Source organism: Amblyomma maculatum, chromosome 9 (genome assembly GCF_055883805.1).
Source record: "Amblyomma maculatum isolate TAMU_Amacu chromosome 9, ASM5588380v1, whole genome shotgun sequence".
Lineage (NCBI taxonomy): Eukaryota > Metazoa > Arthropoda > Arachnida > Ixodida > Ixodidae > Amblyomma > Amblyomma maculatum.
In genome coordinates, this window is record NC_139352.1 from 37,270,249 (window position 1) to 37,297,540 (window position 27,292).

At 46.7% G+C, this 27,292-nt stretch overlaps 1 long non-coding RNA gene across 3 annotated transcripts in view; it reads left to right on the forward strand.

Annotated features, from left to right (window-relative positions):
- The first annotated feature begins 310 nt into the window (after positions 1 to 310).
- The window catches only part of LOC146178865 (uncharacterized), a 92,194-nt gene continuing 65,212 nt past the window's right edge, over positions 311 to 27,292 (forward strand). For all 3 annotated transcript variants that reach the window (XR_014700663.1, XR_014700662.1, XR_014700664.1), the window contains exons 1-2: positions 311 to 636; positions 1,687 to 1,750. This is a non-coding gene — a long non-coding RNA (uncharacterized LOC146178865). The remainder of the gene's footprint in view (positions 637 to 1,686; positions 1,751 to 27,292) is intronic.

The following is a 27,292-nucleotide window of genomic DNA, read 5'->3' on the forward strand; positions in this document are numbered from 1 at the left end:
AATGCTGAAAGAGTTTGAAATAGCGATTAAAACATCGCGCGCTGCTCCGTAGGACTGCCCAAGCGAGCACGGCATCTCCAGATTAACAAAATGGAATGGCAGGGATGAGTTTAAGCACTTGTAATAAGTAGCCCCTTTATTAAATATCGCCCCATTTGCGTAAAAAAGAGCCGCGCCCCTTCTCTGTACCCCCGCTATCCCCGCGGCCGCTACGCGCCGAGCGGCGAACGTGGCACCCCTGTTGCACGTCGCGCCCTCTCGCGGGAGTCGGTTTCCGTCATCGCAAAAGCGGCGCGCTCTCCGCCGCCGGTCGTCACACTGCCCAATATGGCCAACCATGGCACATGTTTGGCACGGCCGCTCAATGGAGGCGCAACTTTTGGCCTCTTTGTCTGCTGTTGTCTGTTTTTCGAGAGCAGCCAAGGTATGTGCTCCCAACGCGTCCAAACGCTTCGAACTGTTGTAATCTCTTTCTGTATCTCTTTCTGTATGCTGTTGTCACCATGCGGCGAGAAATTTGAACACTGTGGAGAAATGGCAAAAGGCGACGCTCAATGGAGGTGCCAAGTTGGGATCGGTCGACTGCCAAGACCACGACCTACTGTTGGTCGTGGCCAAGACCCGATGCATAATAAGGTATGTCAGACACGTTCAGTATTTGTTTCTAAGGCGAAAGCCTTTAATGGCTCATGCTCTCGTGTGCAAAGTGTGTCCTGCTTTTGCAGCGTTCTGATGGGCCGAGGCGGAATGCGTCTCTGCCATCTGCAATGCCACACATGAACGCGCGCCAAGGAACGCCACGCGACAGGAGCGATGGTGTACCGTTCACACTTGCCGGAGAAAGTGTGGTAGATACTGCGCCTTTCCTTTCCTGTAAACTGTAATTATATGTGGCACTGCAACGAACGCCGATGAGAGGCAAACGATTGGAAGCAAATGATTAGGAGAGGAAGGGCAGGCTTTCGCCATTATCCTCTAGACAAGACCCCCTAATTTTTTATATCAATAATCGCGGTCATTTTTCGTGGTTATGCTTCGTGACCACTTGTATGCACGTTATTGATCACCTTACTGTCGCAGTGCACTCTACTTTGGACTTTGGAAGCTGGACTTGCGCTGCTTGAATTCCAATCTCTTGACTGACCCAGAGTGGAAGGTAACATCGGGCAGGGCACTAGCCATGCAGCCGCAGGTGCGAAATGCGGTGACAACTTAAGCGGGACACTGGTTCAGTGCTGCTTGGAGGCATTTTAAGTCAGATGATGTGCGGAGCCTGGGAAGAACGACGAGCCAGGTGGTTTGCGTTATTCTCCAGTGTCAGTACTAATGTTTTCTTGTGGAGAGCGCCGGTCCCAGAAATTTTGTCGCTTGCCGTATTTTGCGCTTCCATGGTTTGAACATAAAAAAAAAGAAATCGCTTTTGAAGTTGCTGTCTTAAGCAGCCGGGGTAATTTGACACTGGAAAATAACGCACGCAAAGGAGTGGTTTCCGTTGGGGGCAGTTTGTATTTCCGTGACATTTAATCTGGCTGATGCAACTTGTGATAAAACTGTGTATCAAGATGTGCCATGTAAACAATTCGACCTTTGAATATCAATTAAATGGCGTTATCTATTAATCAAGAGTGTCAATGACAGCAGGGACATGCACACGATGCTTAGCGACCTACCTGCTTTGTGTTCCAGGCCGTGGCGTTTCTTCAGCATGTTGCTGTGGTCGTGTGCAACCAAACAAGCCAAATAACTCAAGGTATTTATTACTGGTATTCTCTGTAATGCTTTGCATCATCAATGAGTCATCTACTCTAGTGTGATGTGTGTGCATGGACCAGTAACAGCAAGTCTTACTGTCATTGTGCTGAGCAACTTGCTTCTGCTTCATAGCAAGGTAAGGAGATAATTTCCTGCTGATTTCTGCGTCGACGAGAGCAGGCTTTGGGGGCTCTTTGCTTGTTCGCTGTGGTCCAGAAGTGTTGTTGATTAGGCTTGTTCTATTTCAGTTAGTATGTTGGTTCGCTGCGGTGCAGAACCTGCCTAATAGTCACCCATGAAAAAGAATGACTGGCTTAAAAAATAAGCTGCTTTGCAGTATGTACAGGCCAATTACTTATAAGCAGACTGCTTTAATTTCATATGATGCAATTTAAGTTGGGCGCCGCCGGGGTGGCGCAGCGGTTAAGGCGCTCGATTACTGTGCCCAAGGACGCGGGATCGAATCCCGGCCTCGGCGGCTGCGTTTTGATGGAGGCGAAACGGACTGGCGTCCGTGTGCTGTGCGATGTCAGTGCACATTAAAGAAGCCCAGGTGGTCGAAATTTCCGGAGTCCTCTACTACGGCGTCTCTCATAGCTTAGTTGCTTTGGGACGTTAAACCCCACAAACCAAACCAAACCAATTTAATTTGGGCTGTAGATAACGGTGCCATGTTTGCCAAAAGTAACCAATCAGCCCTTGCCGGTGGCAGAACAAGTGCAGGGCCAAGCTGCAGCGTGCTGGTCGCTGTCGGTGACTGCTCTCTGGGAGCGAGTGTAAAGTTGACGATGCAAGGCTATTTTTCACGAGCTGAGAGAATGTAAACGGGTAGCATGTGATGCTCTAATTCGTGCCTTCGGTGAACTGTGGTGCTACTGAAGGAAGGTGCTGCGGACAGGAAAACTCTCTAAACATTTTTGACTGATGCCATGAAGCTGCACCCTTCATTAACCTTGCATTTGGTAGCTGTGTACCGATATTAACCATGCAATGATTTAGAAAACACTTGCTTTTTCCTCTTTTGGTGCGTCAACTAAAGATGGGGTACAGTGGCAAATCTACCGATGATTCATTTGCTAACGCACAGAAGTGAGTAGTGTTTTTGCATTTTTAAAGTCGCACTAAAATAAAGCGCTTTATGCTTCCTTTCTGGAGCGCACGCATTTGGTCTTCCCCAAGAAGATTGTTAAGGCTGTCTTTAAGGTTCTCGCACTGTTTCTGCTCTACTTCCTTTTTTTCCTTTCCAAGTTCAGTTGATGCTTGAGAGATGCAACCTCTTCGGTGACCTTGACAAGTTCAGCTGTTTTGTCTAGAATTGCGTCCATGCAGGAGTCCTCTACTCCTTCTGCTGATAGAGCATGCTGCAGTGAGTAATCTTTAATAATCAGTGGAGTTGGCACGAAGGTCTATTCAAGGGAGAGGGGTAGTAGGGTCAGGGAGGTCACTTTCGATGTCAGTGCCTGCCTCAAGTGCAAGCTTCCAGAGGGATAGTAGCGTGGGTCGGGCTCGAGTGTCGTCGTTGCTTGGTGTTTTCCAAACTGAATGTGGTGACATGGCCTTGAAGGTGTCTTTTTCTAAGTAATCCGACAGCCGCAGTGCACACTTCTAAGGTAGATAAAGCAGAAATGCACACTGTGCTGTGTCATTTGGGTGCATAGCGCTATCACCACGCACTTTTTCACATGCACCATTCTTTCGTCTTCTCCTTAGCCTAAATTTGGCCATTTATATGAGCCTGCACAACTCTGTGAGCATTAACATGCGTGCACACACACGCATGTGCAGCTCGATCGCTTGCCGCCAATTCAAATGTCCGCTCAATTCCGGTTATTTTGTGCATTTTACGCGATGCGCAGGAACAATAATTCGAACTTATCTCGCACAAACGTTTGTTTCTTGTCGGTATGAACTTATCCCTGCTGATTCTGGGGATCCAGGCAAGGCATCTTTCCGTGTTGAGTTTTCCCTCCGGAATCGAGAAAGCAGTTCCGCGATTCGGTCTGGTTGCTGCACCTGAAGGCGCAGGAATCCGGCATTCTGCCGATAAGTGCTTCTTGCCAGAAAAAGCATGAACAATGAAAGCCAAACACGAAATCTGCAAACTTTGCACAGGCACAGCAGCGAAAGGGGTCCACGCTGCATCTGTTTGGAAGCTTGATGGCGAGTGCGGGCCGCGCCAGACCACGTGACCAATTTTGGCGAACCGATGGAAGAGCAGCGTGGGGAAAAAAATGGTACTCTGAAAAATTATGAAGTGACACTAGCACTACCTCGCCCTGTGCTTGGTACGGCTGCTTGCTTGCCGCATAGTGAATAGATATGCTTTTTTCAGCAATAAGCGCTGAAAGGTCATTTTTAAAATGCAGGTTGTTTATAATGGCGCGCCTTGCATTAAACATGGCTGGAAAGCATTTGCAGCTGCTACTTGTTGCACCTTTTCCTTTTTTTTTTTTTTTTTTTTTTTTTTCAAATATTCACCACTTTTCACTTCGGCATTAACAGCAAAGACAACTTATGCAAAACAGACATAGTAGTTTCGTGTCATGCTACAAATTCATTGGCAGAGGCTTGCAAATGAACCACAGCTTGAGCATTTTCCTAGACAAAGATTTACACTTGAAATTTCCCGAAAAAATATAGTTTGAAAACAAGGACTTTATGAATGTGTGATCAGTTTGAGCAGTTACTGTTGGTGGCTTGTGGCTAGAGGGTGGACTTTTCGGTTTCGACCGAAAAACACCGATAAAGGTACGCCGAAAGCATTTTGAAAGGTTCGGTTTGAACCGAAAAAGGTCGGTACGTTTTCATGTACACCGCAAACTTCTGATGGCGGGAGAAAATTACAACAGTGTTCAATCCAGAGGTACGATGTGAGACATCGGGATCGTTGGTTTAAGTACAGCTGATGAGGGTTTTGAGACATTGTTCATGGCCTCGAAAAGGGGGAAAGAATGGAAGCCTTGCTTCCTGACCCTCACAAACCTGTCAAGCCTTTGAGGAGGGGTGTCTGCCGCAAGGCAGGCACTTCGAGTGGCGTAGGATAGACCAGAGCATTTGCAGCGCAAGTGCTTCCAGGAAATCGCGAAGACCAAAGCCCACCAGTTTCTTGCCACTTGACACTTCTCAGACACAAGCATGTACAAAACAAGAATGTAGAAATATTTATTGATAACTTGAGAGCCTTTCGCAAGTGAAACCTTTGTTTCTTTTTGGCATCACCTGTGCTCTTACAAAAAAACACAAAAAAAAAACTGAAGTTGTGTTTGCAAATAAAACCTAAAAAAAGTCAGTCGAATTCTCAAAAAAGTAAAAACCGAAAACTTCAACCCTTACTTGTTTCCTTGTTTATACAGGATAGGAGGGGCACTTCCATTAGAGTGCCTACACTTCTTCCTCAGAGATCTCAGAGGGCTTTGAGATGGGCTCTCTGTGGAAAAGTGGTGTGTCGGGTGACCTTTTCAGTGCTAATAGGAGCTTCACAAGCTCTTGACTAGGATAGCACAGGCCACCCTGATCTTGGTGAGCAATGAGCCCTTGCAAGTGGCATGTGTGCCTTTGTTCCTTGCGTAAGTTCAATGTATTTAGCACAGGAGAGATTCTGTTGCTGCCTTGACGAGATTTTCTCCAACCAAAGTGACACTGGCTACATCAGGTGTTGGAAAATTTGGCCTTGTCGAAAGGTAATCATTAAGTCGCTCCCCTGCAATTTGCAAAAAACTTCACAGCACTACCCAAGCTTTTGCAGGTGTTCTGCTTGGTTGTAATGGGCTGCCTTGAAGTGAAAAAAGGATTTTGAAACATTGCTTCCTCTGGATGAAATAATTATCCCAGTTTTAAGCATATTTTTTTTTTAATCGCTACGGTGCACTTTTCACATTCAATACATCATTGCATCCCGCACTTTATCGCAAAACCCAAACATTTATTTTTTTTAAACATACTGCTGGCCTCTCATTTAAGGCCTTTGCAGGAAATGGGCACAATATGCATTGAAACATACTCAGTTCAAGTAGTTTAAAATCAACCGATACAGTATGTGTATATTGTGTCCCTTACAGAAGTGCAAAGCAATCGGGAGTAAATGGTATGTTCCAAGATGTAGGACATCACCCATACACCTACAAAACAAGGCAAAAAGCATGAAACAGTTTATTGAATCAGTGTCGATAGGGATGTCTTTCCTACAGAGCACTACATAGCTTTGTTTGATATACTACTGGTGATGAAAGTTTTGATTGATGTGCAGTTGATAGTATTGCTAGGCAAACAGTTGCGCTCATGAATTGTTTGTGGAAAAGGAAAGAGTTCCTGAATATGTTGTTGTGAAATCTGTATTCAGTTTAATGTTTACAGTGTTTTTTTCTGGTACTGCGCGTAAGTGATGGTACTAAGTACTTCCTGGTATCAATTTTCACGCTGCTATTAAGCAGAAGGAAAAAGAAACTTAAGGTGAAGTCTGTTTCGCTTTTGAATAGTACAGTAAAACCTCTTTAATCCTGATCTCAAGGAACTAGCAAAAGTTTTAGAGTTAACTGAATTCCGGATTATCGAATTTACCATCAAAACAACAAAAATGTGCTTGGAATACATATACCTTTATTTCATGAAAAACTGCATTGTTTTCATTTGCTTCTCCGTCGGAATTTCCGCGACAATTTTCTTCAGCCCTATCGAGGGGTGGTGCTCACTATCGCATGAACCGACGCAATTCCTCCAGTACAGCGAGGGCCTCTGCGGCCTCTTGCACAGTGCGACATCGCGGCAATGGCTGCTCATTACTTTCATCGTCGGAACAATTTCAGTCTTGATCTAGAACTTCCGATAATGTGTCATTGTCGGTCACCTGAACACCACTAGGAAAGAGAAACTCGTGTTCAGTGGGCTCTGGGGTGCGTTCTAAAACGGCTTCATAAGGACGGTCACAGTAGCTGGGGCCGACGAATCCACGGTTCCTGAAAGAATTCACTATCACATCTGCCGGCGTGCTGCTCCACACATGCTAAAATATGAATAGCGCTTAGAAGGTTTAGGTAATAATCTCGACCTGCCTCCTTGCACAGCAGCATCCGCTGCAGCACAGGCTTTCGCTATCTGCTTTTCACGTGCTGGTTATTCCTTGATCCAGCGGTTGCAGAGCCTCCGTTGTGTTTGGAGGCAGAAATACCTGCTCAATGCACTGCATCCAACCCCGTCACACTGGTGTGCGCACTGCAGTTGTCAACTGCAATCAAAACGTTCCGCTTTTTAGCGGAAAAGGAACGGTCGAGCTGCTGCAGCCAAGTTTGGAAGATATCGGACGTCATCCAGGCCTTCTGATTAGCTTTGTACCCTACAGGCAACCGGTGAATGTTTTTGAAACATCTTGGGTGGTTTGCCTTCCCGATGACGAGGAGTGGCAGGCGCGCCGTGCCCAATATGTTTGAAGCGAGAAGCACGGTCACACGCTCCTTGCTCCTCTTGCCTCCAACGCACGGGTCACCCTTAAATGTGATGGTTTTGTCCGGCGAGGCTTTAAAGAAAAGTGCAGTCTCATCTGCATTGGACACGTCAGCAGGTTCATAATAAACCAGGTACATACTGGGGAAGCTCGGTTTTCTTCCAGTCAGCAATGCGATGTTCGTCCACTGCTGCTTTCTCGCCACAGAAGCTCCGAAAAACCAGCCTGTGCCTTTCCTTGAAGCGATCGAACCGTCCTTCATATGCACTGAACAAGTCGATCTGCATTTTTTGTGAATATCTTTCCGCTTGTTGACAGATAAGTGGCCCGCTCAAAGGAAGTTGTCCGCTGCGCATATCTCTTATCCACCGTAACAGCCTCTTCCAGCTTCGGGTTTGTGGCAGCCCTCAGGCGTTTTTTTTTCCCGTGAATTTGCCACTGTCAAACGTGTGGAAGATTTTTGCTCGATTCTTCACGTAGTCACCTAATGTAATCCATACTTATTAATGATGCCATACTTATTAATGATCTCCTGCCGAGGAACGCCTTCATTCAGTTTTTCAGTGGAGTGGCGGTCGCCATCGTTGCGGAGCGCGAAGGAAGCGGCAACGTGCCCCAAGCACAGAATGTAGTTGAGTCTAATTGAAGTAGACTGCCCGCCCCACTAATGTATCGCGGATAGAAGGAAAAGGAAAGTTAGGGTACAAAAATAAATAATATGACAGGTTGTCAAAAGGGAAAAAAAAAAGTTAGAAAAGATATGAGGAAAGAAGAAAGTGTGAGGTGGCTACCATTCAGTGTCCACGGCCAAGTGAACCTTTTCTTCCTTTCTCTCTTCCCTTCCTCTTCTTACTTCCTATCTTCTCTTTTCTTGTTTTGCTGTTTGATTCAGTTGTCTTCATTCTTTGTTTTCCTGTAAGAAATGTTTTCCTATTCGCTTCTATTTTAATAATTTGTTTAATTTGTTTTGTTGTTTTTCTTGTTTATGTTGATGGTGTAGGTTTTGACTCCTCTTAAGCATGCTCGCCCCTCGCCGAAGGTCGTAGGGGTAACTTTGGTATCAAAACTGTAGCTACTCGGATTTCTCCACTATTATCTCAACCATTTGACTGATGGCCTGCATTGCATTTTCTGTTTTTAGTATTTCTGGTTTCCTCTGCTAGATTTTTCCCTAGACTATTTTCTAATTTTTTTCTTTGTTTCTCTGTGAGCGGACAGTCTTCTAAATAATGGTCGAAATTTATAGTTTTTTTTTTTTTGTGCAAGTACATCGGGTATTATTACTTATAATAAATCTAGATAGGTAAAATGGAAATCTACCGTGTCTTGGGATGTATAATGATCAATTGGAAAATATCCAGGAAGAAGTCTTAACATTTTTAATCCAATTCTAGGTTTATGCATTTTTCCCTTCTCTCCAAATTATATTCCATTTTTCTAGTATATTTTTATTTTAAGTTGTTTCTTTATAAATTGCTTTGTGATGGAAATAACTATTTCTTCACCTTTGTCCCAAGCTGTTTTTGCTAATTCATCTGCTTTATCAGTACCTTTATTGCCTCTATGGCCCTTGATGTACGTTAATACTATTTTTGATGCCTTGTTCTTTAATAATTTGTTTCATTGCTTGAACAAATGAGTTGTCACTATTGGGGTTAATAAGTGATATTATAGTACTCAGACTGTGTTAATATTTGATGTTTTCTCATTTTTTTCGTTAATATATTCAACTGCTTGCTTGATTGCTATTGTTTCTGCCGCAAAGTTGTTACTTGTTGAATAGTTGTGGTTGAATAGGCATCTGAGGAGACTGGTTCCTTCCCCAGGTAGATGTGGCAGGTAGGGATGTTGATAAATGCGCAGGTGACTGCGGCTTTGCATGTAGGGCAGTGCCATCGGGCCCGTAGGTGGTGAGACTGTATGATTCGATGTAGCATTGCGTAGCTTGATGCACTGCTCATAGGAAACTTTGGCCCGGGCTGGTCTTGTTGGTACTGGATGAGACATGCAGTGTCGAAAGGTAGATCTGCCTTGCAGTGAAGGCACCATGGCGAGCAGGGATGGGCGTCGTCAGCTGATTGGAGCTGAGTAGAGCAAATGTTACAGCAGAGGTAAGGTTCGGTACAGGTTTATGTCCGGTGCCGATAGTGCAGGTATAAAGTGCATTTAAATGCCTTAGGGGGATGTAGGCGGCAGCGATATGCGACACGGCGAAAGTAGACCGTGTTTGGGATTACTGGTCCTTTGAAAGTTATCAGGACAGACTCGGTGGTGCCCATCATGCGAGCATTTAGGATGTTTGAAGAGTAGCTCTCAAGGCCCTGCATGAAGCAGCTGTGGAGAGGCCAGTGTTGACGCCGTGTATCACACCGCAGCAGGAATTGGTGGGGCTGCAATGTATGGGTGTGCGAGCATTTCTTCATTGTTGAGCGTGATGTGATTAATGGCACTCAGGCGTGAAGCAATAAGCTGAGATGAAGTCTTGATAATGGCAAGCTGTTTGGGCCGGAGATGAAGAGAAATGTTGGAAGAGGCACCGGCAGGAAGCTACGCGGAAGGACTTGATAAGAAAACAACTAAGCGAGGACAGAAACACACGGACAATGGCACACTAACAGAGACACAAATTCCAAGCGAACGCACCCACCCTTAGTTCTCATAAAACGTCTCCCAGCTCAAATACAAGTTCATCTGTGCTGCTTGAAAAATTCGATGATGCCTTGGTTGTAGCACGCGGTCTCGGTGTCACCACTCCAGGATTCGTTGCCGGCGTTGCAGCACTCAACATTGCCTCAAACGTCAAACTGGTCTCTGCCCGCCTGCGGCAGAGCACCGCCAGTTCCTCGTCCCGCAGCCCTTCCACCGTCGGCAGCTGCACCCGGCCCTTATTCCCGGAAACGTTCTCCCTCCTTTCAATTTCTTCTCGGTAGACTTGTCCCTTATAATGCGCCGGGAAATACACTGCCACCTGGCACACGTAGCAGAATCTAAGTCCTTCGGGCTCTGGCAGCTGCACCCCCGCCGCCGCTCTGTCGTGTTCCGCAACAGTGTGGCCGCGGAAAATCAATGGTACTTTGCGGGGGGCCACTTCATTGCTGATTCTTCCATGGCGCGTCGCTGAAGAACGACAGCGGAGGCGCCTGGCCCTCTTGGCACGCCCACGTCTCCACATAGCGCTCTTCCCGCCTCTGGGACTTCGCACTAGTCTGCGCGGACAAAGGCCGGCAGACAAGAACTGTAGCATACGGACCTTGCAATGTCTCGGAGGGGTCTCTCCCTGGGCCCAGCTCGGACGGTCACGCAAGTGCAGCTGTCGAAGTGTTGCTGTGTTCCCTCGAAGAGGCGCCAATGAGAACAGCCACTGGGACGCCAGGGTGGAGCTGTTACCGAACAACAGTGACAAGTCGTCCGGACATCTTCGCCGCCCAAAGTGGGAGAAAGGGAAGGAGGACAACAGGGCACGTGCGGCGGCCGTGCAAAGGGCAGCCGCGGCAAGCCCGAATTCCACATATTCACAGACGGCTGTTCTTATCCGCCTGAGGGTGAGTGTCTTCCTGTCCTTGAGTTCTTGATAGCCTTTTTTATTTATGGCTATAATCACTGTTGTGCCATTACGGCCTTGATACTGCTCTTTGATCTATCTTCTGGGTTACACTTGAGGTTGTTCTGGTGTTCACGGCATAAGTTCTGGTGGTGGTTGAGATGTCTATGACTTCTTGTGATATATTTTCGTCAATGTCGATGAGCTTAAGCTCGAGTCGGCGTCCCTTGGGTCTCCTCACATCCAAGATCAACTTCCCTCCTCCTCCGCTATAGCTCTTCAGGCGATCGAGAGAATCGGAGTCAGTTGTTGTGACGACTCCCTTCCTGCCCGGCCTTAGGGTGGTGTCTCATTCCGAGCTCACTCGTGTCAATCTCATTATTTAAGGACGTCCATGATCTCATCTTTGGTCAAAGTTTCTGAGGTCGCTATCATCACCAATGTATCCTTGTGCTTGCATTTTGTTCTGTGGTGTTCCCACTGTCTTCTGTGTAGCCTCTGCATAGCTTTGAGAGGTACTTTGATTCTGTAGTCCTTCAATCTGACCTCTCAATAATTGATTTTTCGTGAGTGGCTTCCAGTAGGAGTGCTTTCAATTTTGAGACCTTCGTCAAGATGACATCGAATTGATTTGCTGGTTTCATCACCTTCGGATGTTATGAAAATCTTGCTAGTCCTAAACGTATACACAAGCAGCAATAGCAACACAACTGTAGTATCAATTTTCATGGGGTGCACTTTATGTCTTTCGATTATAATTCTTAATTATTGTTGTTTTTAGATGTGTCTACAAGAAAGTAATTTATCGACCAGGCTTCAAAATTTGGATGCCAGATCACATGGACATGCTTGATAATGACACAGCAAACTCGCTGGCCCGTCTCCACCAGCTGGGCGCCAAGCATTTCCAGTGGATGGAATCCTAAGGAACGCAATAGAGTACATGGCCTACTCTGAGCACTGTTGTCTCATAATTGCATATGCCTCTTCCCACAAAAATCGATAACCTGGATATCGCTGCACTTATTGTATGGAATTGCCCAGAGGGAAATAAACTAATTGCAAATCCCTTGTAGCCTTCAGACCTGGTGGCCTGTAGCCACAACTTAGCAGATCAATTGATTCCTGTCAGACATAAACTAGTATTTGTTCCAGCGGCAGCAAAGCAAGAGAACACGAGATTGATGATTACTGTTTTTTTTTCTTCCTCGAATGACTTGCAGAGGTTGGTGAGAACTGTTTCTCTGCCCACACACTGGACCTGTTACATCAGCGGTGCTCATCCCTCAGTGACAAATATCTTGTGCAGGACCGAAGGATCTTGAAGGTAGAAGTAACTGATGACTTTTAAAATTCATAACCTATTTACATTGCATATATTACAAAGCATTCAAAAGTCATTACTACAACAATACAAGGGAAATGGCTGGAACTCTCTACCTGAAAGGGATTCCCACTTTCGGCAGAGCCAGTATTGCAGGGTACCAATCTTAGGCCCGAACCCAAACCAGAACAAGCAATATTCCCTCGGCACCTTGAGTTCTAACCTGGGTCCCCCCTCCACTTGGCTCAAACCCTCCAATCACTGGCTGTAAGCTGTATGATTGAGCTAAGCAGCACCCCATGCCTGATGCATCTATCACCTGACCTATGTTCGATTGAACCAAGCAGGTCTTCCATTCACCCCGTGCCTGATGCAGCTATCGCCTGACCTATGTTCGTGCTGAAAACAAAAACACGCAACCTGAACTCCGCCTGTGACCAGGCTGGGAGCAATGGCGATGCCCTTATCCTGCTCTCGGAACATTGTCTTCAAGGAAGGCCACAATTGGACAGAGCTGATGTCTTCACCTGACTGACGGCTGGCGCACCCTTATGCCCTCAAGATGGAGGCATGCCTTCAGGAAGAAGACAGGGCAGGACCAAATGAAACACATTTGACATGCACAATGCGCAACTTCCAACTGGTTTAGTTCACAGTAGGCAGGAACATTTATACTGGTGAGGGCATTCACAGAGATTAAAAGGAACAGGCTTTGTGCGCAATTATGTCAGCATCCCGCCGCCAGATATCCTCACATATTAAGACTGATACAAAATCCATCTCACAGTGTATATAGTTTCAGTGAGGCTTCCCGAGCATGTTGCTGACATCTCACATCCATGAAACGTTCAGAGAGCCAACATCAAAATGTAGTCACGAACCATTGGCGTCCTTATTGCTAATAACAAGCACTGGCATGCAGCTTAATGCAGCATCCAGCTTGCAAGTGTACTGGCAGCAGCCCTTTTGCATGCATGAAATCAATGAGAAATTGTCTTGGACAGTGCATTTTGCGTGGTCATCGGTGTCGAAGGCAGGCAGCATCAATTTCTTCTTCACTGTCACTGCTGCTTTTGCTACCATACAGTTGTGATGACCCATTCTTGGCCTTCGCCTTGTCGGTGACCTCCTTGCAGAATACAGTTGAATCCCGCTACAACGAAATTCACGGTGCACGAAAAAAAATTCGTTCTCGCGGAACTTCGTTATCGCAAAAATTTGACGTGAAACGCAGAAAGAATTGCCCAAGCAGCAGCAAAGGCGTTTAATGCCAAAAATCTGTAAGCTTGGTTTGCTTACGCTTCACGGCGAGCAACGCCGTCACGCGATTTTCGCACTCGGTCAGCAAACCCATTGCAACATCGTCGTCTCGGACAGCAACGAAATTCCTGATGACATCAAAAGCGTCCATCACCTGTACGGCGGTTGCCGCAGCCGGCGCTTCCTGTACGTCGTCGTCTTCTTCATCGGAAGAGTCCTTATCATTCCGGGCAGCTTTTATGATCTGCTCATCACTCACATCTTCGTGAACAACAACACAAGCGTCAGCGCCGATGTATTCGTCGAGCTCGAGATTAGGCGGCACGGTTCCTATTTCTCCCAGCGTTTTCCAGGCGGCCGCGATCCCCGGAGCCGGTGACGCCTCTTCGTCGTCGTCTGTAACGCCTGGTGTTAGGCCAGCAGAGTGTACGGGTCGACCTTCGGCAAATCCGGCGTGCCTGAAACAGTTCACAATTACTGAGCGCCCCAGTGTGCTCCAGGCAGCAGACATAATCTGCAGTGCCACGTACAAGTCCACCTTCGTGTCTCGGCCGGTTTCAGTGTTAAAAAGCAGCCGCTGAATTAACCTCCCGCGGTAAGCGCGCTTCAGGCTAAGAATCACGCCCTGATCGAGAGGCTGTAAGACAGACGTGCAATTGGGAGGGAAAAACCTCAGCTCCGTGTTAGTGAGCTTGACTTCGTCGGAGTGATGCGCTGAACAATTGTCCAAAAGCAAGCAAACTTTACGGCCCTGCCGCTTCATGTCGCGGTCGAATGCCATCATCCACTCGGTGAAAATAGCGCGGGTCATCCATGACTTGTTGTTCGCCTTGTACTGCACAGGTAGGCTACGAGTTCCCTTAAAACAGCGCGGCTTGGCACTTTTGCCTATGACTAACGGCGGACGCTTGTCCGAGCCATCCATGTTTGTGCAAAGCAGCACTGTGATGCGTTTTTTGCTGTGTTTGCCGCCGTGACAGCGCTGCCCCTTGAAGTCGAGCGTCCTAGCCGGCAACATCTCGTAGAATAGCCCGGTCTCGTCGGCGTTGTAAATGTCTGCAGGCGCGAAGTTGCTTAAAATTCCGGCCATGTTACTCGCCTTCCAAGCAGCTGCTCCGTCCACGTCTGCTGACATTGACTCGCCGCACAACACTTTTCCAACGATGTTATGGCGGGCCTTGAAACGGTTTAGCCAGCCAATGCTGGCTTTAAAATCATCAATGCCAAGTAGGCATGCATAGTTCAAGGCTTTCTGCTGGACGATGCTTCCGGACAGGGGGACGTTGCTGGCTCGTGCTTCCACAAACCACGCATGCACTGCTTTGTCCAACTCTTCATGGAGGGGCCGCGTCACCTTTTTGTGCTTCGAGGATGTGCCTGAAGCAAGTGCCATTCTCACGCTGTCCTTATTGCCTAGAATCGTTGACAGCGAACTTGCAGGAATTCCGAAGTCTTCAGCAATTGCCGCTTTCTTCCTTCCGCTTTCTGCTTGGGCGATTATTTGAGCTTTTTGCTCAAGGGAAAGAGTTTTGCGTTTTTTCACTCGCGTTGCCATCGTGTCCTGCGGATGAAAACTCGTCGTTGTCGAAGAGAAAGGCAGCGAGTGAACAACGCGACCACGACACAAAGCCAAAATGGCGGAACTGCAATCACGTGATTTCATGCTTAATGTGGCTTTGGGTTTGACTTGGACTTCTCGCCAATAAAACTAGTTTCGGTTTCGATTTTGAACGCGAAAATTTCGTTGAAGCGGAAACGCTCTGCAAAAATGGTTCGTTGTGCAGAGAAATTTAGGCCATTAATTCTTATAGGATACTCGCGGGGAATAAAAAATTATTCGTTGTCGCGGAAATTTCGTTGTGGCGGTATTCGTTGTGGCGGGATTCAACTGTACAGCAGCTCTGTCTGAAGGTTAGTCTGTCAACAGACTAACCTTCAATTCGGGGGCCTGTCCTAACGTGCCAGCACGATCGATTGCTCAAATCAGCAGCTTGCTTCATCAATGAAAAGCCTAAAAATTGGTGATGACGCCAGCATTCAATGACTGCTGCCTTACTGTTGGGCTTGCCGTTCTTGTGCCCACTTCTCTCGCTCCCACATGTGAAGCTTCAACTTGTCTTCGTGCTTCTCATGCTTCTTTACCTCGAAATTTAGATGCTTTTCTTTCAGAGCAGTGCGGAGGCGCTCTATTTCGTGGTCGTGGCTTCCATGTGCCGCCAAAAAATTTAGTGCAGCCTCACTGTGCCTCTGTACACCTGCAGAAAAATGTACAAACATAAGTACATTGTCGTGACACAGCAATCATTTTAAACAGAAGGTGGGGCTGTTTCTAGAAAATGAACATACCTGTGTAATATTCACAGCACACCACATTTTACAGGTAACATAGTTGAAACATGCGACTGTCTGGCTCAAAGATATATGTCAGAAGTATTCAAAGCACAATTGCAACACATTCAAAAAGCATCCACTGAAAACAGTGCCAGTGGATGCTTAAGAAGCTAGTTAATCCAAAAGAAATGGTATTACCTAGGCTTGTACCCTTTTGTGCCAAATGGCTTCAACAATCCCTTGCATGCTGATGTGTGCATATATTTTTTTGTGTATGATCATACATACAGCCATATTTTAAAGCAAGCTGGCATTAAGTGCCGGCTACTGTTGGGCATCAGTGGTCAACCACCGTAATCCACGTTCCCAGACCGCGCAAGTGTACAACATCTGTTCCTGACATACTGATATGCATGAAGTGTGCGACAACATATTAATGGTGTTAGAACCATTTTCCAGGAATAAGTGTTTGAAATATGCTGCACACACTTCTGTCTGGCCCAAAGGTCGGTCGCCAATATAAAAAATGTCGCTGTACGAAAACAAAAGGTCAGAGAGAGCGCTGGCTTGCTCACTTGCCTTTCTTTTTCTGAGCACGCTTGGGAGGTGCTGAACTAACGTTCACATCCATGGATGCTGCATAGATCACCCTGCTTTCTGAAATTTTGACGTAAAAGGTCATATTAGATGCTGCACATCTCAATGTCAACATTTAGCACCACATTATAATAATCAATTTCGTTCCTTTCATAAAAAGAAAAAGGCCTCTCCCATTATCTATCGATCCTGCCTGAGTTCGAACATGCCACTGCAGTCCCATTTTCTTTCACAATGTGCTTTAAGGGAAAGCTAACTCCAGAACTCCTGTTTATGTTGTCAGCATTAATACTATTACGTTTTCTCTCAGTACTCTTAAAGCATCCCTTTATCTAGCTGACTTGTCCATGCTTGCATGCAACGAGATTATACACTCACCAGATGAAAATATTTTCTACGTAAGGCTCTTCTGCAGCTAATTGTTGAGTTGCCGAAGTTCCTTTACTTCAGCTTTCAATTCTCCACATTCAGCCATGCAGCTGCTGGGTCCATTATCAGTAGCAACTTTCTGCGCGAGCCATTCTTTAATTGTTTTGAGCTCTCTGTGCAGTGTGCACACCTCTTCTTCCAAGGCTGCAGATCTGTACTTGGGGATTTCTTCTGCTATGCTGTCTTCTACATCATCCAGACGCTCCATTTCATGTTTGTGCTGCACCTCTTTATGGAGCTTTATAGTTATATGCGCTACCTGCAAGCTTAATTGATCAGGAGTGCCCACATGCAGCTTCAAAATGCCACTGGAATGTATTCACATATTCCTGAGTTGGCTTCTTGAAACAAAATTGAAACCACCATGAGTATCTGTTGTGAACAAGTCATGATCTCATTCCATTTGTTGTGCATGCATACCTTGAGCTAAATACAGCTCACATATGCCTCATAGAACAACCTAAACAGCAAGTGCGACACTGCATCTACCATGGTACCGTATCTAGTGCTCCCTTCCTTTTCATTGGTTTTTGGAAAGGCTTGAGGCTCATACCACGTAGTGTTGTGCAGTTTATGAACAAAGTGTCATTTTAACTGCTATTTCAGGCAATAATTGTGAAAAAAATGTCAATAATGTCTGTAATATCAGCTCGACATCAGCTGTAGCATGGCCCCTAGCAACAAACAGTTTCAGGCAGCTGTTGTTGCGATTAAAAATTGTTCAGTATGGTATCTAGAAAATTGCTTCCTTTGCCAGAGGTGACATAGGACGTGCTGTGTTTGTCTACGTAACTATTGGCCCCGTCTTTGTGCACTGCAAAAACCAATGCAACGATACAGTAGTAACCAGCCCAACTAGAAACAATTCTTTTCCTCAGTGTTTCAAATAAGGGTCTGTGAAGAAATTGTTGGGGTCCGAGGTATCCATGCCCACAAAACAAGGAAAAAGGCTGCGCGATAGCTCTGGCCTGGCTAGACAAGCAGCTATGGCAAGAGGCACAACTTGGGGCATTCATAGTCAACTTGACCTCGAATACCCAGCACGGTGTGCAGTGGTCTGCAATTTTGGTGCACGGAGTAGGGCCACTAAGTGCCCCCAACAGAGCTTGCGTGTAGTGCCACATTATGTGTGAAAGCTTCGTGGCAAGCAGTGTAGCTAGCAAGGCATCGTTGATGTGAGGCAAGCCAGCAGCCACTGAAGTAATAATGAATTACTCATTAATGTCCAACATAGGCACTGCACGGGCTCGGGCCCGGCCCGTAGGCCGGGTAGAGCACTTTATTGGCGGGCCTGGGCCGGGCACGGCCTTTACAGCCGTGGGCCTGGGCCGTGTGCAGGCCTGTCTATGAAAGGATGGGCCTGGGCCAGGCTCGGGCCTGTCAATGACTGGCTAGTGTAACCGAATACCCACTGCTTTTCTTTTACGTGGTTAACTGGGGAAAGCAGTGCCAGTTGAATATATATAGCTCTGCAGCAGACTGCACAACATTCAGTGTTTGAGTTCTTCCTCAAGCGATTTGAAGAAAAATCTGCATTAATCGACCATTGAGCAATCTGATAGGCTATCAAATTTCCTGAGCGCAACAAATAGCACCTGCGAAGACAACACCATGACAGACACAAATCTTCATAGGTGTATACATGTACAGAAGGCTTTAAAGAACTGCGCCGTAACTGATGCTAACACAGAGATATTTGCCAAGTATGGCTCCCTTAGTGGCCTGGTCAGAGCAATATGATTTTAGTGACCTGTGCAAACATGAAGATTCTGCCTATTCCCCTTTACCCCCATCCATGGCCATGAGCCTTCCTATTCGATAAAGGGTGTTCAGTCAATCAATGCGCAGAGCACGAAACCTCTACACTTATACCCCAGTCACACGGCACTTCTCCAAGGTGTTTACTGCAAAGGAGCTTTATTGCATTAAAGGAGCAAAACTAAAAAGTAGAAGCTGCGCAGCTACACGGCAAGTGCAAAGGAGATGGATGAGGATGATGATATTCATTCTCTGTTAGCGCCATCTGTTGAATGGCAATCCCAACGGCTGTCAACCGCTGCGCTTGAAATGGCGCTAGTAAAAGCTATCAAAATTGAAGTAGACGATATCTTTCATCTAGAATTATAAGTGAACAAGACTGGACTTGTTTATGTTAGGAAAAGTAACCGACTTATTAATATCGAAAGATTTTGAAGGTTTGAAGATGAAGCGTATGTTTAGTAACAAAAGTTTTTCCTTTTTGCTTTCCATTTTGACCGCGGTAGACGCGCACTCGTCGTTCGGCCTGGTTCCGCGTGCGAAGCATACTTTGCTCGTGCGAATTTTGAAGAAATCTTTATAGGGTGTGTTACAACTACGAGTGACGAGACCCAAGACGTGAAAGCAAAGTGCGAAATCATAACAAGGAGGCATCGTATGTCGATGCGGCTGTTGAAACGTTCGAACTCTTCTGTCAACACTCAAGATGCTTAAATTTCGCTGAAATGCAAAGTTGACGCCTAAAGGGCCACCCACATGGAACGAACTTTCTCTGCGAACTTCATGAGGCGTGGCGCAACGCCGATGCCCCGTCGTCGTACCACATGCAGCGAAAAACTGGCGGTGTCGGTGCCCGTGTGAGAAGATGCACGAGCTGGTCCGCTTCAACGAGGCACTTTCCACACTAAATGACATTTCAAGAGCAACACATAAAATAGACAGCGTCTAAAATGGCGCCTGATAGTGCTTGTATACAGCCTTCGAGTACGCCCGACGCCGCCAGCAACAACGGACTGCAGGCGCGTCGCTCTGCAGTAGGGTTTGAGCGAGTATTGTTGAGCAAAACTTTGAAAAAGGTATACCGCTTCGGCTGCATCATCAAAATAGGCAAAATCGCAATGCTTACAGTTACAGCACATTATGACGCGACCTTACCAAAGCAGTGCCGCTCGCTAGCGCGGCGGACAACAGTGCTCTGGCCGTGCGCTGCTCCCTAGTCGTCGCTAGGCCTGTTATGTTTCACACCGATGGTACATGAAACAGCGCTATGAAATTCCTTCGTGCTACAGTGAATGATCTACTCATAGAACTGCCTAACTCTCAGTCTCATTCTCTAGTAATAAAAGCAAAATATGATTAATTTCGGCTTCACGTTTTAGCGGAGGTGGCTTGCAAGCGGGCCGGAGCAGCCGCGCCGCAATGGCAGCAGCCGGCTGTGAACAGACGCTTGCATTGCAGTTGTCGCTTCCATACAGCGGCCCGGTACGGCTTAGCGATCGCCAAGAAGGACTCAGTTTTGACATTCGGCTCATTATTTACGGGAACAACAAAATTTAACGCACTTTTTTAGGTTTTTTTTTTAATCGCTGGCGCGCACTACTCCAAGCAGCAGCCGGCTTGATCAGCGGCAAACGGCCGTCGGGCGGCTGTTCGTAAGATTTGACGCGGGAAAATCGCTCCATATGGGCCAGCCTTAAGTAGCGTCAATTAGGCTTAAGGGGAGACACTGGTCTTAAAATGAAAATTTTTATTTTTAGAGATATAATAACGAAATTGGGTGTGTATATGTATTTCTTCCTCCTGTTTTCAAAAATGTAATTAGTTTTACTCTATCTCAATTAGTTCTAATGTTATTGGGAAATAACCAAAGCCTAATTTGGTAATTTCTTACGGGTCGTTAGGACAGTTTCCCTCAATATTTTTTCGTTCCGATTAAAATGTAGTTGTAGCCAAAGACCTGCCATGTGGAGCTATGCTATTTATATTATCATTGATGTACATCACAGTATAAAAATATTCAATTATGTAGATGCCCCACAATTCGAAAATATAATTAGCTGACATTATTGTTCAATAAATTTGATATGTTCAACTTAGCAAATAAAAATAGCATAGCTCCACAGTTCAAACCTTTCTGAATTCAACGGTATAAGATTTATTAAAATTGCACCACAAAAACCCAATGAAAAGTTCCGTAAGGCTAGTCATGTCACCAAAAAACATGAAGCTGAGAAAAACTCATTTGAAGTTTTGACACTGAGTGCAGAAAATATTGGGAAGAATCTTCGACAACGGATGTTACTCAGATGTTCCCTATCAGTTTCCCTACAAAACAAAACAAAAAGTGTCTTATTCCATCCAAGGAAACATTAAAAAAAAAATGTCGAATGTGTAAGTGTGATGAAATTATAGAGGTTACTTTCGAGAAATTAGGGGCTGACTTTTTTTTTTTTTTTTTTTTTTTTTGAGGTGAAAGTGAGGACCGGAGCCAAGGCAAACAGTTGGGGAAGAGAACTGCTTCGCTTATTCTTGGGGAAGAGAACTGCTTCTGTTCGAAATCGCAGTTTTCGCAGACAAGCAGAAGCTTTACAGCAAGGCCGTACTCATTATCTGTTGCCTTGCTCAAACGCAGACTTCCTGCGCCGCAGGTTCCGCACTTCGCTTGCGCGAAAAAATTGTTCAAAACCTTCAAGTCCACAATCACGAATTGGGTACCGGCATCAGCTGTCTGGTAATCCGCACTGACGCCAAGAAGATCAAACTTGCGCTGGGTTGCCGACTTTTCCGACAGAACGGACTTTGCTTGCACCGATCGCTCAACACGCTGCGCCTGCTCGGTCGACGAATAGTACACAGCATCAACATGAAGTGTACCACGATCCGAGATACGATTCGTGCTGCAACTTGGTCCCGCGGTGTCGTCATCGGGCAGCGTGCTTGATGTACCCGGCGGATCCAACGAGTCCGGCACTGCAGGCCCCGGCGACGCACTGGTGGCCGCTGCCCGCTGTTTTTTGTTCCACGGACGTTTCTTCCGGCTTCCAAAAGCTCGTTGCGTGCTCGGTTTCAATCGACTGTCTCCCGGCATCTCGATCGCAAAGAGAAACTCCCGGCACAAGGCGGAAACACGGCGTGTAGAGAAACATGAGCGCAAAAACAGACGCGCACGAAGCGACAGCCACAGCGGTGAACGCAAGAGAAAGAAAAAAAAAATGACGTAGACGGTCACACCAGCCAATGGGAGGCGCAGAACGGCGCGCGCGCGAAGCGCGCCGCGTGCGAGCCAATCAGCGACCCGAAAACGGCCTTCGGGAAACCGGCCCGAACCGCCGCTCGGCTTGAGCGACGCCATTTTGAGATAGCTCAAATTGCGCACAAAGAAACCAGCTTCAAAACAAGCCCAAGATGGCGGCGATCGGCCGGCTGCAACGCCGGCGGCGCGCGCGGGAAGTTCGAACAAAGTCTCTCTTTTCGGGGCCATTTCGTCGCTGCCGTGGCGTTTTGAAAGCCGATTTTATCGCATTTCCCGACCGAATTCAGCGTTAATAATTTTACTGTAGATGCTCGAAAGGATAAACCTTCCGAAAATGAGTTTTTCCCAAAATCGACTTTTTGACCATTTTCGACCGTTTTAAGACCCGCGTCTCCCCTTAAATATGTTAAAATTATATTTGTGTCAACTTTTTTTTCTTCTCTGTTTACTTTGTTTTTAGTCCGCTCCGTGGCGTTCAGGTTCGGGCTGCTCCTTTACGAAGCTAAAGGCCGCTGACGACCGCCTTTCCCGCTACGGGTCTTTATCGCAAAGGGCTCACGACTTTGCCGTGTAGCTGCGCGTTAACCGCCTTTGGAGCAAAGAACCTTAATTCTCAAGGCCTTACAAGCGCCCGTGTGACAGGGGTATTACAAGTTACCACAGTTGAATAACTGCCCTTTGAACAGAGTATTCTCAGGTACTTCTGCTTTATTGTTGATCATCAGAGATGTCTAAATAAATTTTATGAGAATTGGTACGTGTTCACGCTCATCGCGTGACACTGCGCTGCTTCATATTTAATTTTCGCAGCTCAAGACCGCATTTACAGCTGAAATCAACGAGGTTGTGCTTTTTGATAATTGTTGCTGACTCACTGAATAATTGAAGCCCATATCACAATAACAGAGGACTTGCGCAGCAACTGTAGGCACATAGAAGTGAGGAATACATTAAATTATTAAAATTTTTACCGAACCCCAACTAAGGCTGTGACTAGAATGTTGGATGCACTCAGTGCACATTTGCCCTTAGTAATTTTTGTTTTTCAGTAAGTTAATCTATAAAAACAAGGACTTTCAGCAGAGCCCCGCCCCTTTGCCCCCAAATATACACACCGAAATCCACCGTGCAGACACGTCTGACTGAGGAGCGGCTTCGCAGGCTACTTTGATCACGTGATCGCGTGACCTCTAGCAGTGAACCGATCTTAAACTCAGAAATTGTTTTGCATATTCTTTTAAAATTTGTGCACAGCAGTACCAGAACTAAAACCATTTTGTGATAGCATTAAGTTCGGGAAATTCGTATCCATGGAATCCAAGCCCAGCTGTGCTTTCTTTTGACACAGAAACATTATAACCAATGCCGCTAGAACTAGGAATTAGAGCTTCACGTCACGCTTATACAAACGAGGGCATCTTTTCATGGAAATAGAGAATAACAAGAACACTATGCGGTTCAGATGCAAATACATTTTTCGGGCCTCGACCTGGCCGGTCCGAGTAAATCAGTTTCCACGGGGTCGGGCCGGGCCCGGGTTTGTATCGAAGGCCGAGCCGAGCTCTGGAGGATAACGTAAAAGGCAGCCAAGCCCGGGCCGATAGTTACGGCCCGTGCAGTGCTCTAATCCAACAACATGCAGCCACATGACTACAAAGTACATAAAAAATTGCAAAATCTCCTGGTTCAAGGGTTGAACTTGTGACCATGCTTAACTGGGGCCGTTAGTACTATTGGAGCTTACCAGGACAGCTAGCACAAGGTAAGGTACGATCGAAGTGGTCAACTCCAAGTGGCAAATTGGTCAATTTGCTCTTGCCCTACCATATGGTATTCGTTCTGCTTAGCTCAGTAAGTAGAGTGACTGCCCCAGTTAGGTAGTGGTAGCGAGTTCAAACCCTGAACCAGATCGCACTTTCACTCTGGTATGTTAGAACGTTTCTGTGAAAGCTGTATGCTTTTCCGTTGTAGCTGTAATGGCTGCACTTGAGTCAATACTAATGAAAAGTACGCTGTTACAAAATTTTCAACTTGGGGAGCTCCCCTAAGCATTGGAGCGGCCACTCAGGATCTGCAATCAATTATGGAGTGTTTCAAGAGGGAACAGCTTTCAGAAAGTAGGTGTACACTTGCTGACATGAATTTCCACCTCAAGCGCAAAAGTAACAGCCCTCAAGGCTCTTGCCAAATCCACATATGAATTCTGAAGGCAATAGAGGCAGTATATGCGTGCCGGCGAAACACAAAAATATTTATTTAGAAGTGTTTAAGCGTATGGATATGACGTCAGCAATTACTAAGCAAAGGTTGCAATCGGTAGTTTTATGTGCATTCAAGAGCTGTTCATCCCACAGTCGGCACCCAAACGCCAAAGCCAATAGTCTAGCTCAGATAATTATGTATTCTGGTCACAGGTTGGCACGTGCACTGACTCATGAGTGCACTCATCCACACATAAACCCACTGTGAGCGTGAGTGGTTATAAGTGCACATGTAGTTGTGAGTGTGCATTCGGGTGAGTTGATATCACTGTAGTGGTTACTGTAAATGTGAGTGGGCATGAGAGCAAGTGGCCGTGAGTATAAGTGAATCACCCCATATTGGTGCCGACCATATGCTTCAAGTTACACATGTGGTGGAAAAAACTAAGACATGGAATACACAGGCAACAGCATTGTCAAGAATGATGGGTGGTGGTGAAAACGTTTAATAAAATATGGAGTTACATGAAGGTTGCTCTGGGGTCAGGCTTAGTGCCCTTCCCCTCATAAACACTAGGTGGAGTCCGTAGTACGGGACCCCAGTGGCTTCCGCTGCCACCATTGCTCTTTTGACCAAGGTCTTTTGGGCTTTCAGGTCGGAGCAGGCGAGTAGGGTCGCCTCCCAGTCCTCCCGGGTGGCGTTTTAGTTAGGTGCAAAGGCAGGGTTGGAGGGGCACGCCCACACCATGTGGAAAAGGTCCGAGGACATTTCCCCGCAGTGTGGGCACTCCCCGGAGAAGGCACTGTCAAAGTGTTTATGTGACGCCGGGCACATCATAGTATTCGTAAGGAGGCGAAGAAATACGCGTTCCTCCGCTCTTGTTAACCCTTTACACGGGTGGGGGTAAATATTGTGCCTGTTTTGGTACAGCTGCGTAATTTCTCTGAAAGTGTAGGCTGGTGTAAATTCTTCTGAGGAGGAAGGAGACGAGGTTGCCCGGTTAGAAAGCGCGCGGGCGGCGGCATCTGCTGCCTCGTTTCCTTCTAGCCCAGAATGGGCCGGAGCCCAGACTATGAAGCGGTGGGATGGACTTTCCACGTACGAGCTGTTTTGCACTAGTCGGTAGGTCAGGTCTGAGCTGTTTTTTAGTAGCCGGTAGGCCAGGTACGGGACCCAGCCCTGTTGAAGGTTCCTACATGCCCCTCGCGAGTCTGTTATGATTGTTTTGGAATCAGAATGTGTTGCTGCTAACGCGATGGCGACCTCCTCTGCCTGTGTTACGCTTCGGGCTTTAAATGTGAGCCCGTTTACCGTTTTGGACTCGTGGATCACTGCCGCCGTGTACCACCCGGCTTGGTGCGGGCCGGACGCGTCCACATAGTACACTCCAGGTTTCCCTTCGTAGTGATGAGCTAAGGCCTCTGCCCTGGCCATGCGCCTACCCTCGTGGTCGTCCTTGGACATATTAGTGGGGAGTGGTTTTACGTGCAGGGCATATCGCCACTCCTGGGGAAGCCTTACTCTTTCCTCGGTTACAGTCGTGTGTTGTATGTGTAGACGGGTTAATAGGCGACGCCCCGACGGTTTCTGCGATAGTCGCGTGTATTGACTCGTGAGGTGGGCTTCTCTCAGCTCCTCGAACAAGTTCGTCATACCCAGACCTTGGAGTCTCAGGTTCGACGTGGTTATAGGGAGTTCGAGGGCCTTCTTTGCTATTTTGCGCGTGATCACCTCGAGGATGCTCTCGTCGTGTTTCTTGAGGTGGAGATAGGGGGTCGAGTACAGGATTCTGCTTGTTACAAAGCATTGGCCAGCCGTAGAGCATCTTTGCTTCTCAGTCCCCCTTTTTTGTTTGAGACTCTGCGGACCATTCGGCCCACCTGGTCTCCCACCTTTTTTAGCTTGTCGAGCGTGGTCGTCGCTAGCTTACGCTTTGTTGCCCTTATGCCCGAGTGCACATTTTGCAAATAGATTGCAGAATTTGCACTGTGATTGTTACAGAATTTGAAGTCCACCTGCAATTTAAGTTATTACACCATCATGCTGGTTAATTAACCTTTCTGTAATGCTAGATTGTTTACTGAAGCTCATATAGGCAATACATGGATGCGCAGTTTTGCTTAGGTTCATATATGCAATGTATGAGTTAGCAGTTGTACCATATATGAGCTCTTCCACTGCAGCTAGCTCGATCACTTCTCAATCTCACCTTTTTACACGTGACAGCACCAAGTGTGCCCTAATGGAAATATCCTGACGGCACATGTGGACAATAGCACGGGATAAACTGCATTTTGTATAAAAGGAAATAAGGGACTTTTTCACTCGCGCGCAACACCCAGGTTACTTCACATGCAATGAAATGCACCGTGAGCTGCGCATCACATCGGCCGTGTGCGTCACTTCATGAGAGCTCACTATGGCAACCTAAATTGTAAAAATCATAATCCACGCGTGCGGTAAAGAATTCTCGCGTCATAATACTTTCCTTGGGTGCTGTCGTCACCATGCCAGTAGGCCTGATAGATTTTGGCCCCATCAAAATCGGCCATGTTTTTCGGCAAGAAGTGCTTTATGTCGATATGCTGGACTACAGCTACTGTTAGGTCGCACCGGTATTTAACCAAATACATGCCGATTTTACTGATGGCTTTACAGCGTGCCAAAACAGCGTGCGGAAAGCAGCACAAACGAAGAAACAGTGAACAGACAGGCAGAGCGAGCGACGCGGGCAGAGGACTCTCTAAGAAGCGAACATGTCCCTAGAGCACTGTAGTGCCGTTAACACCATTAGACTGATCGTGGAGTAGAGGCAGCACTGGGCGGGGATGGTGTGGTGCAATCCAGTCGTGTAGCGCGAGCTAGCAGACAACGCTGTTAACACAGCAGTACATGCTTCACTCCTGCAATGACCGATAGCAAGACTTAACAAATAAAAAAAAATGCGTGCGGTCGGCCTTATAATCCTGATGACTTATTTCATCCCGAGGCTGTAAGTGAGCCGCGTGCTGGTCATGCAGAGACTTTCGGCGGACGTCGGTGCATATATAATGGCGTTCCACTGGTGTGCACGCGTCATCGTGTCTGCCGCCACTTCCTATGCTCCAGCGCAGAGGCAGTGTGTCATGTGTCTCAGCCGAAGACACCGTAACTTCCTTCATGCTTCCGTTAGCTTGATTATTTCTCGGGAAGGCATAAAGACAATTCTTCGGAGCAGCGCCTAGAACATCGTGTTTTCTTAAACACAGTTGATGCTGTTGTGGCTGTGACATTGCAGTGCTTTTGTGCCGAGGTGCTGGCAACAAGTTCAGAAGGAGGCAAAATACTTGCAGAGTCACACCGCACATATCTTGCAGTGCCTCTTCCTTTACCTTTAAGGGACTACAAGCCAAAAAAATCAAGCCATAA